Here is a 10,952-nt window from a genome sequence, read left to right as displayed (position 1 = left end):
GCAGGCCAATAACATTCCCAACCTCGGTGAATGTCTGAGAAGCTTCTGTAAAGCAATGGACATGGTCAACAAGACAATGTGGCAGCCTAAAAATTGGAAAAAGATCTTCACCAACCTTACATCAGATCCATTTCTGGTGGCTGATCTCAAAAATATACAAAGAACTCAAGAAATTGGTCTTCAAAAGAACAAACAATCCAATAAATAAAAATGGGTACAGGCCTAAAGAGAGAACTCCCAAGAGATGAATCTAAAATAAAGACACTTAAGGAAATGTTTAACATCCTTAGCCATTAGAGAAATGCAAATTAAAACAACTCCGAGATTCCATATTATACCTGCAAAAACGGCCAAGATCTAAAACACTGATGACATCTTTTGCTGGAGAGGATGTGAGATAAAGAGAACTCTCCTCCATTTCTGGTGGCAATGCAACTTGATACAGCCACTTTTGAAATCAATATGGTGATTTATCAGAAAATTATGAAACAACTTAACTCAAGACCCAACAATACCACTTTTGGGTATGTACCCAAAGGATACTAATTTATAACACGAAGACATGTGCTGCAATTTTCATAGCAGCATTATTTGTCATAGCCAGAAACTGTAAACAACCTAAATACCCCTTGACTGAAGAATGGATAAAGAAGATATGGTACATTTACACAATAGAGTACTACACAGAGGAAAAAAATGACATCTTGAAATATGAAAATGGATGGATCTACAAAACATCATATTGACTAATGTCTCCCAGACCCAGAAAAACAAATATAATATGTACTCACTCAGAAGTGACTTCTTGACATAAAGCAAAGAGAAGCTACTCTAAAATTAACAATCCCAGAGAATCTAAACAACAATGAGGATCCTAACAGAGATATACATGGATCTAATCTACAAGGCAAGTAGAAAAAGACAAGATCTCCTGAGTAAACTGGGATCATGGGAATCACGAGAGGGTAGAAGGGGAGGGGGTGGGAAGGGGGGAGGGTAGAAAAATATATAACTCAATAAAAACAATAAAACAAGCAAATGAATAAATAAATACTAAAATTAAAATATTCATCTCTTTCCTTAACACACTATGATATGAATTTGAACAATGTCATCAAATGAATCCAGTTATCTATATTTGTTGAGAAAGGGAGAGAAGGAAAGGAGGGTTGATGATGGAGAGAAATAAGGAAGAGGAGGGAAAGAAGGAGGTGTTGCCATGGAAAGAAAGTTGAAATGTCACTCCTATTCATGGATATCAATTATTTGTGGCATGATGGAGATCTCTGGTGAAGGGGAGTTTTCAGTACTATAATCAGAAGAATCTCAGAAGCGTGCTGAAGTGGCATTATAAAATGCCCTAAAGCTGGATTGTAGGGATGCTGCAAACTGCAATATATTGCTAAAATCAATCCATTGTACAGTCATGGTAACTAGATTTATAGTTATACATTGGAACTGTACTATCAAACAGGAATAAAATGCTGATATGACTCATAGTCTGTTTATTATTAAAAAAGCAAAAAACTCAGTAAAGGGAGCTCATACATATGATATTATTCCAATTTACTAAGAATAATACATTATAAACAAAAATTATCTTCCTCTTTAGAATAATTCCTTTTAGAATTTTAAAGCAATAAAAATTTCGAAATATTTGAGGATATTTCTCAACAAACTATACAAGAACTTTTCTTGAAAATTTCTGCTTTAATTAAATGTTGTAATACTTTTACATTGATTTCAAAAATTATCCAAATAACCGTGTTTTTGTATTAGAATAAATTTGTTCACTATGGTTTAAAATTATATTCATGAGTAGTTGCATGTTACTATAAAATTAAAGTTTTATGAGTTACATAAGATACAGGCAAATATTTAGCTGTTATTTGCTTGAAAATACGATAAAAATGTTTATGCTTTTCTTTAGTTGTGAAATAGAAATGTATCATTGAAAGACTATTTTTTTTCAGGCATTTATCTTGTTTGCTTTTGTAACATTGTCAGGCTTTTTGCTGCCTGTCACCAGATCTTGGATCTTGTCACTGCATCTGTCAGCATTTGCTGATTTAAAATAGGATCAAAACAGTCATGTTTCCTGCCCAAGGTCACACAACTTGTATAACTGGAATTCCTAGCACAAAATGACTTATAGGCTTCAATCGTAATAGAACAGCATATCTTTAAAATTATTTCTTTTATAATTTAAGATTATAATATATCAATTCCCCATTCCCTCACTCTAGAATTCCTTACATGCCCCTCCTCTCTCTCTCTCTCTTAAATCCATGCCCTCTTTCTTTACAAATTGCTTTTACATACATAAATGCTGTTGCCATTCATGCTGAAAAGAAGAAACTTGTTGGTATAGCCTGATAGAAGGAAGATCCTGTTGAAGTTTTCACTCAGTCCTACGAATTCCCTAACGTTTAGATTCCTCTGTTTCCCCTTTTCACTTGTAAAGTAAGAACAGAACAGAAGAACCCTGTGTTAAACGTTGCTTTTGCCTGGTGATTTCCAGATCTGAAAATCCAAACATCTTGGTTCTGCAAAAATTTACACTGAGTCTTTTTCACCATGGAGTCTTCAAGAGTTTTCAAGAGGTCCCCCCTTGCAGAAAAAAAATTCTCAATCCCTGAGACTTTGAGTGAGTAAAGAAAGTATTTTGGACTATCACCCTTCTTCCTCACTCCCAGAAAAAGGGGTCTATATGTAGTGTACATTAATATACCAATGCCTGTTCTGCAGAGACTCTTACACATATATTTTTTTTAAGGCAACACAAAATTGAAACTGCTCCTGAAACATGCAATTCTACTATCAACTCCAGGTTGATGCTTTCAAGTCCCATTCTTGCAAGCTACTATATATATGAATAATTTCACTTCTTGTGCTCCTCTGAGCTTCAGCAATGCACCTTAGACTCTTAGAACTAATTTTGAAGTTTCTTTTTTTCTTTTCTTTTTTCAGAAAAAAGATTTTTTTTTTCTTTTTAATTGAGTACTTCATTCAGACGTTTCCTCTGCTGACTTCTACTCTTGAAGCAGCTAGGTCCCACATCAATATCACAACTTGCTTCCCAGTGAACATGGCCCGCAAACAAGGGCTATTGGAACCGCAAAACAATAAAGCAAAACCCAAGCCTCTCCTTTCACGCAGGAAAGACTGGGAGTCACTCGGTCCAACCCCATCCTGCAACTGTAGACACCTTGGAATCTGGACTGCACAGAAACTTGGGAGCTAGGAACAAGGTAGTAGTCCCATATACTCTAACTCAAGCATCTGACCACCAGCCCCTTCCAATAGGAATGGACCTACCCTTGAAGTAGTTTCAGCATTTACTTAATTTCCCAAAGAGGTGTAAAGTGTACCAAAAGGAACACAACGGTTGGAATAAATCAGCTTTCTCACGATGAACTTTCCTGAGTAACAACTTTTGGTTGCTGAGAAGTCACAGAACAGTATTTCAAAGTGACAAAATCTGGGGCAATCACAAAATTCATCCAGCAGTGGCTTAACTTTCAAGGACGGGTTTACACAGGATGTCGGTGTATACACCCCTTTTCTTCAGTGTATATGGCAAGTAGCCAAGACCCCTGATCATTACATTAAGTTATTTTGTACATTACAGTGCACAGAGGAAAGAAACGTTCACCGAGGTGACCAAAAGTCGTTGTATAGAAAGTCTCATGGTGAGTGGCAGCCAGGGCCTGTGGCCTTCAGGAGCTTGAACTCTTTGGCTGCAGAGGCCTTAGGAGCAGCTTTTTCTTCCTTGTGCTCCACTGGCTTTGCCTCCTCTTCCTCCTCATCGTCTTGGGGATAGAGATCTGGGTATTTCTGCGTGTACTCATGCATGGCCCGAAACTGGTCTATACAGTCTGATCCCTAGATTTCCTCTTTGCTATAATGGAAGCAGGAAAAGACAGACTTGAACTGTTCGCCACGGGGGCCGCTCGCCATTCCCCCAAGGCATGGGCAATTACAGTTAATATCTCCATTGGGCAGTAGCAATCCGTGCTCCTCATAGGGTTCATTGGGGTCATCAGCCACCAGCTCTGCACTGCTAGGAGTTTCATGGTCTTCTTTGGTCACAAATATGATCTGATCCTTCTCTTCCTGCTGGCAGTAGGACATGGTTGTTGCCAATGCTCTCAGCTCTCAGTGGACTCGGGCGCGGCCATAGCGGATACACCTTCAGGCTATGACATCCCTTCTTCTCTCTTCAGGTCTAGTGGACACTGAGGCCCACGTGGACCAGCCCCCTCCAGGCCTGCCTACTGCGCGCCTGCCTCCAAGCCTTAGAAACCTCCTTTCTTCTTGAATTGAGAATAGCAATCCCTCCTTCCTTGGATCAATCACTAAAAAGTATAATTATCAATAAAACTTTCTGCTACATCCTCCTCTCGATTCATAAACAGAAGTTTCCTCTAATGTCCCGCCAGACTCATACATCCCCTCAGGGTGTGAGGATTTAAGCCATTTAAATTGACTTATTCATGTCTTCTTATGTGCCACTTTAAGTCATGAGTTATAATCCATTTTTTTTTGTATACAGTACCTTAAATGATACATTTTAGTAGCCTGTCACACATGGCAAATGGCAGTAGAAGGAGAGTGTTTCTTAGTATTGAACTGATCCACTATGCATTTGTATAGTATCATTATTATATCAAAAATAGATTAAAGCAATATATGAATATCCCTTATTATCTTGAACACTTTAATATTGCTCTCATACTCTCAAACAAACTCAAAGACAAGACCTTCATAAAGCATCAGCTTTACAGGAGAGTGGTGGCTCATGCCTTTAATCCCAGCACTTGGGAGACAGACGTAGGCAGATTTCTGTGACTTTGAGGCCAGCTTTGTCTACAAAACAAAATTCAAGATAGCCAGGAGAGTTATACATTGAACCTCTGTCTCAAAAGCAAATACTAAAGTATCAACTTTGCCTGTTTCTTCTTAATTATACATTCCCACAGACAGAAAATAGCCAACCTTGACAGTTTTTGTTCTTGATATTAATTATTTAGTTAGCATTCATTAATGATGGAGAATATCAATGTAGTGCCAGACAATACCGTAAAACTTATTTACTTCAATGTCAAGACCTGAAAGATGCTGGGATTTTGTTAAACTAATAACCCATATTTTTCACAGACCAAAACAGATGCTGCTATACTACCAACAGGAATAACATCAAATAAAATAACATTTAATATATGTTAAAGACAGTTGACTTCCTTTTAAACATATATTGTACGTTTCCTGTCCCTGATTTTTCATGTGTCTATTAAATGTGCTAGGTTGAAGTTTTTTTGGTAAAGCCACCTTCTGAAGTGCCATAAATATCGAAGAGTCAGGCAATTAGAACTGTCACTAGATAATCAGACTCTGTTTCTCTTGGTGCCCATTCTATAACTATATTTAGTACGAAGGAAGAGATAAAATGCAATGATAAATATGCACTATTAAAAGGATATATGACACAGGACAGAAAGACATATAGTCATGTGAAGGAGGAAGGAGCCTGTGATAGAAGAAATAAATGACACAAGTAGTTTGGACACCTGAATAGGGACAGTTTTGATGAAGATGAAAGACAGGAAAATTAAAAGAAGAAAAAGAAGAACAAGAAACAAAAAAATTGTATAGACCTCATAGGCATGATTTTAAAGCTCACTGAGATAAGAAACACCTTTAGAAGGATAGATCATTAATCATGGATATTTCAATTAGCTAGCATCGACTGGCCTGGTAATCATGGCATTGATAAGAGAAGCCTTCTCTCCTGGAGGCAACACCGGCTGCTTCCTGACATACTTTCTGAGCAATCCATAGAAGTCAGCCTATTACACACTTGGCCCTAATGTGGTTGGGAAATGAGACAAGGATGAAAAATAGAATTTGTGGTATAGAGTCAGTGGAATCCAGCGATCACGATGTCATCCTCACATTGGTGCCCTTGAGATTGTAGGTGAAGGTAACAGAAGGGAAGCACAAGACTTGAGTAAATAAATACAATAAACTATTAGAAAATGAGAAATTACCGTTTCAAAATTAGCTGACATTAATTTCAGTTTCAGAATATTTATGAGAATGAAGTTTTTAGTAGTAAATTAATATCAAGGATTTGTTTCCTCTAACTTCTGAGAGTAAATATGGAGGTTCTATTTTTATATAACTTTTCCTGATCTTGGGAGAAATACAAAATATTCCTCTAAAAATTTCTACCCTCTCAGAAGAGCTTTATTTTCAAATAGCTTTACAAGTAGTAGTGTACGTTGTAAAACTTCTTAGAATTCATTTTTAGCACTACATATGTTTAGCACAAACAAAGAAGCTATTGTACAGAAAGATAAGGTTTATTAAACTCTTTTTTATGCCTCTTTTGAGGAGGAATCCAACCCTTGGTCATGTATGGAAGGCAAATTCTATACAATGAGAAGTTGCAGTCTGCTGTGCATGACTTGGCCTTTTATCACGCCAGGCAAAGGACACACAACATATCTCTGTCCCCGTGTTATTAAAATGGAGATTCTTATTTCTAGTTTGACCCTAGGCAGTTTTCTACTATGTGTATGAATACTGCCAGGTATTACCACACAGGTACTTTAGTTAATACTTACTATGAAGCCATTAACAGTAGGTTCCTGCCTGTGAATTAGCATAGCTAAAGACTTGCTTGACTAGTAAGAGATGTTCTTACTTGTTTATTCTAGTCAGGGTTGTTTTGTGCTAAGTGATTGTATACCCAACGTTCCATTAGCGCACTAGAGGTGTAGTATTAAGATCTTTATTGTACGGGCAAGAAAACTGAATCATGAGGCAAGAAGTCCATCTCCATTAAACCCAGACTGAAGGAAGCAGGGTGAAGTGCTAAGCACAAAACAAAGCAATATCTATTTATGTGCAATGGCTACATACTAGTTAAAATATAAATTCTTTCTTTTAATAAAAATAATTACTAAGGTATGATAACAGGCTATAATTATAAGATATGAGGAGATCACGGATGTTATTCTAAGGATAAGAGAAGGTGCCTACATTAGGACATGCTCAGAAAAGGTTAAAACCCACATATACAAAACAAAAAAATTAAAAATAGTACAGGTCTCATCTCAGAAATAACTAGACTGAGCATTTTTTTAGAACAAACTATGAGTGATCATAGTCAGGATAACCAGAATCAGTCAAACACAAATACTATATCCCACAGGAATACAGTTTTAGGAACATTTTATGGCAACAGAATAATGAAAGCCATGAATCAAGGAACTTGGGTGTGTCAGGCAAGTGGGTTATAGTACATCAGAGAAATCTCAGTTACGAGTCATAGATCCTTTTCTTTCAAGTTGGTAAAAGCTAGAAGTCTAGACATCCCCCAAAGAATTTGCCTAATTAAATCACACAGAAAGTTTACGTCATAGGTGGACAATAAATTACTCTTAAGAGTTTTTGACTAGCGTCATCCTAACCTTTCCACAAAACTGATACTGTCACTAGTCAAGCAGTCATACACAATGTTCAGTGTGGTGCAGGTCCTGTCTGTGAATTTCAGCAAACGGAACTCAATGTAGAAATTCCTGATGTCTACTGATGTTGGACATTTCTTTAAGTGTCTTTTGCCCATTTGAGATTTTTCCTTTGAGAATTCTTTGTAATATAATGCATTTTAATTGAATTATTTTAATTTTGATGTCTAATTTCTTCAGTTCTTTGCATATTTTGCAAATCAGTCCTTTTTCTGATGTAGGATTGGTGAAGATCTTTTCCCATTCAGTAGGCTGCCTTATTGTCTTATGGACTGTGTCCTTTGTTTTACAGATGCTTCTCAATTTCAGGAGGTCCCATTTATTTATTTTTGCTCTCGGTGTCTGTGCTACTGCAGTAATATTTAGGAAGTGGTCTCTGTGCCCACGCATCAAAGGCTACTTTCCACTTTCCAAGTGTGATTGGATGTAGATAAGGTATTTAATCCATATGGACTTGAGTTTTGAGCATCGGTATAGATATGGATCCATTTGGATTCTTCTATATGTTGGCATCCAGTTATGCCAGCACCATTGTTGGGGATGCTTTCTTATTTCCATTGTATAATTTTAGCTTTTTTTGACAAAAATCAGGTGTTCATGGGCATGTGGATTAATATTCAGGTCTTTTATTTAATTTCATTGGTCAACCTGTCTGTTTTTATGCCAATGCCAAGCTGTTTTCATTAATATAACTTGATGTCAGGAATGGTGATGCCTCTGGAAGTTCCTTTACTATACAGGATTGTTTTGGCTATGCTGTTTGTTGTTGTTGTTTTGTTTTCCCATATAAAGTTGAGTATTGGTTTTTCAAAGTCTGTGAAAAATTGTGTTGAGATTTTGATGGTGATTGTTTCAATTTATAGATTGCTTTTGGTAGGATTGTGGTATGGGACAATGGTCTGTAATCTGTCAATTATATTTTAAATAAATGCTGATTGGCAAGTAGCCAGGAAGGAAGTATAGGAGGGACAACCAGACAGGAAGTAGAGGCGAGTCAACGGGAACAGGAGACTTCTGGGAAGAAGGAATTCCTAGTTTGCAGTACTTACCCAGCCACAAAAGAAGCAAGATGTGACTGCCTTGCTGAATAAGGTACCAAGCCACATAGCTAACACAGGCAAGAATAATGGGCTAAAGTCAGGACCGTGAGGGAACCTCCAGCTGGCGACAGATGGGGAAGGTGACTGAGCCCCACATTGGAGCACTGGACTGAGCTCCCAAGGTCCTGATGAGGAGCAGAAGGAGCGAGAACATGAGGGAGAAAGTCAGGAACGTGAGGGGTGCGTTCACTCATGGAGACGGTGGGACAGAACTAAAGGGAGATCACCAACTCCAGTTGGAATGGGACTGATGGATCATGCGACCAAACCGGTCTCTCTGAATGTGGCCAACAGTGGGGGCTGACTGAGAAGCAAAGGACATTGGCGCTGGGCTCTGATTCTTCTGCATGGACGGGCTCTGTGGGAGCCTTCTCAGCTTGGTCGATCACCTTCCTGGTCCTGGGGGGAGTTAGGAGGACCTTGGACTTAGCATAGAGTGGGGAACCCTGATGGCTCCTTGGCCTTGAGAGGGAGGGAGGGGAGGTATGGGTGGAGGGAAGGGGAGGGAAGGGGGAGAAGGAGGGACGGGAAGGGGGAGGAGGAGCGGAGGGAGGGGGAGGAGGAGGGAAGGAGATGGAAATTTTTAAATATAAAAATAAAAAAAAAAGAAAAAAAAAAAGAAAAAAAAAAAGAGTTAGCCGGGCGGCAGTGGCGCACGGCTTTAATCCCAGCACTAGGGAGGCAGAGGCAGGCGGATCTCTGTGAGTTCGAGACCAGCCTGGTCTACAAGAGCTAGTTCCAGGACAGGCTCCAAAGCTACAGAGAAACCCTGTCTCGAAAAACCAAAAAAAAAAAAAAAAGAGTTAATAAGAAGCTTGAGCTAATGGACTAATCTGTTTATAACTAATGTAGATCTCTGTTTGATTTCTTTGGGATTTAACAATTGTGGGAACCAGGCAGGACAGAAAACTCAGTCAACAGGATTGGCACTTTTATTACGTTTATCCTTCCTATTCAAGATTATGTCAGATCTTTCCATTTTCTGATATCTTCTTCAATTTTTTCTTCAAAGACTTAAAGTTCTTGTCAAATAGGTCTTTCACTTCTTTAATTAGTGTTACCCCAAGATATTTTATGTTATTTGTGGTTATTGTGAAGGGTGATGTTTTTCTGAATTTTTTAAAGCTTCATTATCATTTGTATATAGGAGAGCTGAATTTTTTGAGTTGATCTTTTGCCCTACCACATCACTGAAGGTATTTGTCAGCCGAAGGACTTCCCTTATAGAATTTTTGGTGCCACCAATGTTTACTATCATATCATCTCAAATGATGAAAGTTTGACTTCTTCCTTTCCAATTTGAATCTCATTGAACTCCTTTTGTTGTCTTATTGTTCTAGCTAGAACTTTAAAAACTATGTTGAATAGTTATGGAGAGAGTGCACAGCCTTTTCTTGTTCCTGATATTAATGGAGTCACTTTGAATTTCTCTCCTATTAATTTGATGCTGGCTGTGGGCTTGCTGTATATTGCTTTTATTATGCTTAGATATTTTCCTTGTATCCCTGATCTCTCTAAGACATTTATCATGAAGGGTTGTTGAATTTTTTAAATGCTTTTTCAAGATCTAATGAAATGATCATATTTTTTCTTTCAGTTTATTTATAATGGTGGATTACATTGATAGATTTTTGTGTGTGGAACCATACCTGCAGCTCTAGTATGAAGCCAACTTGATCATGGTAAAGGATTTTGTATGTGTTCTTTGATTCAATTTGCCAGTATTTTATTGAATAATTTTGCATCTATGTTCATGAATGAGACTGGTCTATAATTCTCTTTCTTGGGTGAGTCTTTGTGTAGTTTTGGTATCAGGTTGACTGTAGTCTCATAAAAAGAGTTTGGCAATGTTCCTTTTGTTTCTATTATGTGGAACATTTTTGAGCAGTACAGATATTAGCTCTTCTTGAAGTTGTGATAGAATTCTCATTGGAACCACCCAGCCCTGAACTTTTGGTTGGGAGGCTCTTGATGATTACTTCTATTTTTATGCAGGTTATACATCTATTTAAATTATTCACCTTGTCTTGATTCAATTTTGGTATATGGTACCTATCCAGAAAATTGTTCATTTCTTTTACATATTCCAATTTTGTGGAATATTGGTTTTTGTAATATGACCTAGTGGTTCTCTGGATTTCCTCAGTGTGTGTTGTTATGTCCCCCTTTTCATTTCTGTTTTATTAATTTGGTTGTTCTCTCTCTGTCTTTTGATTAGTGAGGATAAGGTTTGTCTAGCTTGTTAATTTTCTCAAAGAATCAGCTCTTTGTTTCATTGATTTTTGTATTGTTTTCTTGTTTCTAGTTTATTGTTTTC

Source organism: Arvicola amphibius, chromosome 11 (genome assembly GCF_903992535.2).
Source record: "Arvicola amphibius chromosome 11, mArvAmp1.2, whole genome shotgun sequence".
NCBI lineage: Eukaryota > Metazoa > Chordata > Mammalia > Rodentia > Cricetidae > Arvicola > Arvicola amphibius.
The sequence above is the reverse complement of the archived record's forward strand: the minus strand, read 5'-3'. Positions refer to the sequence as shown.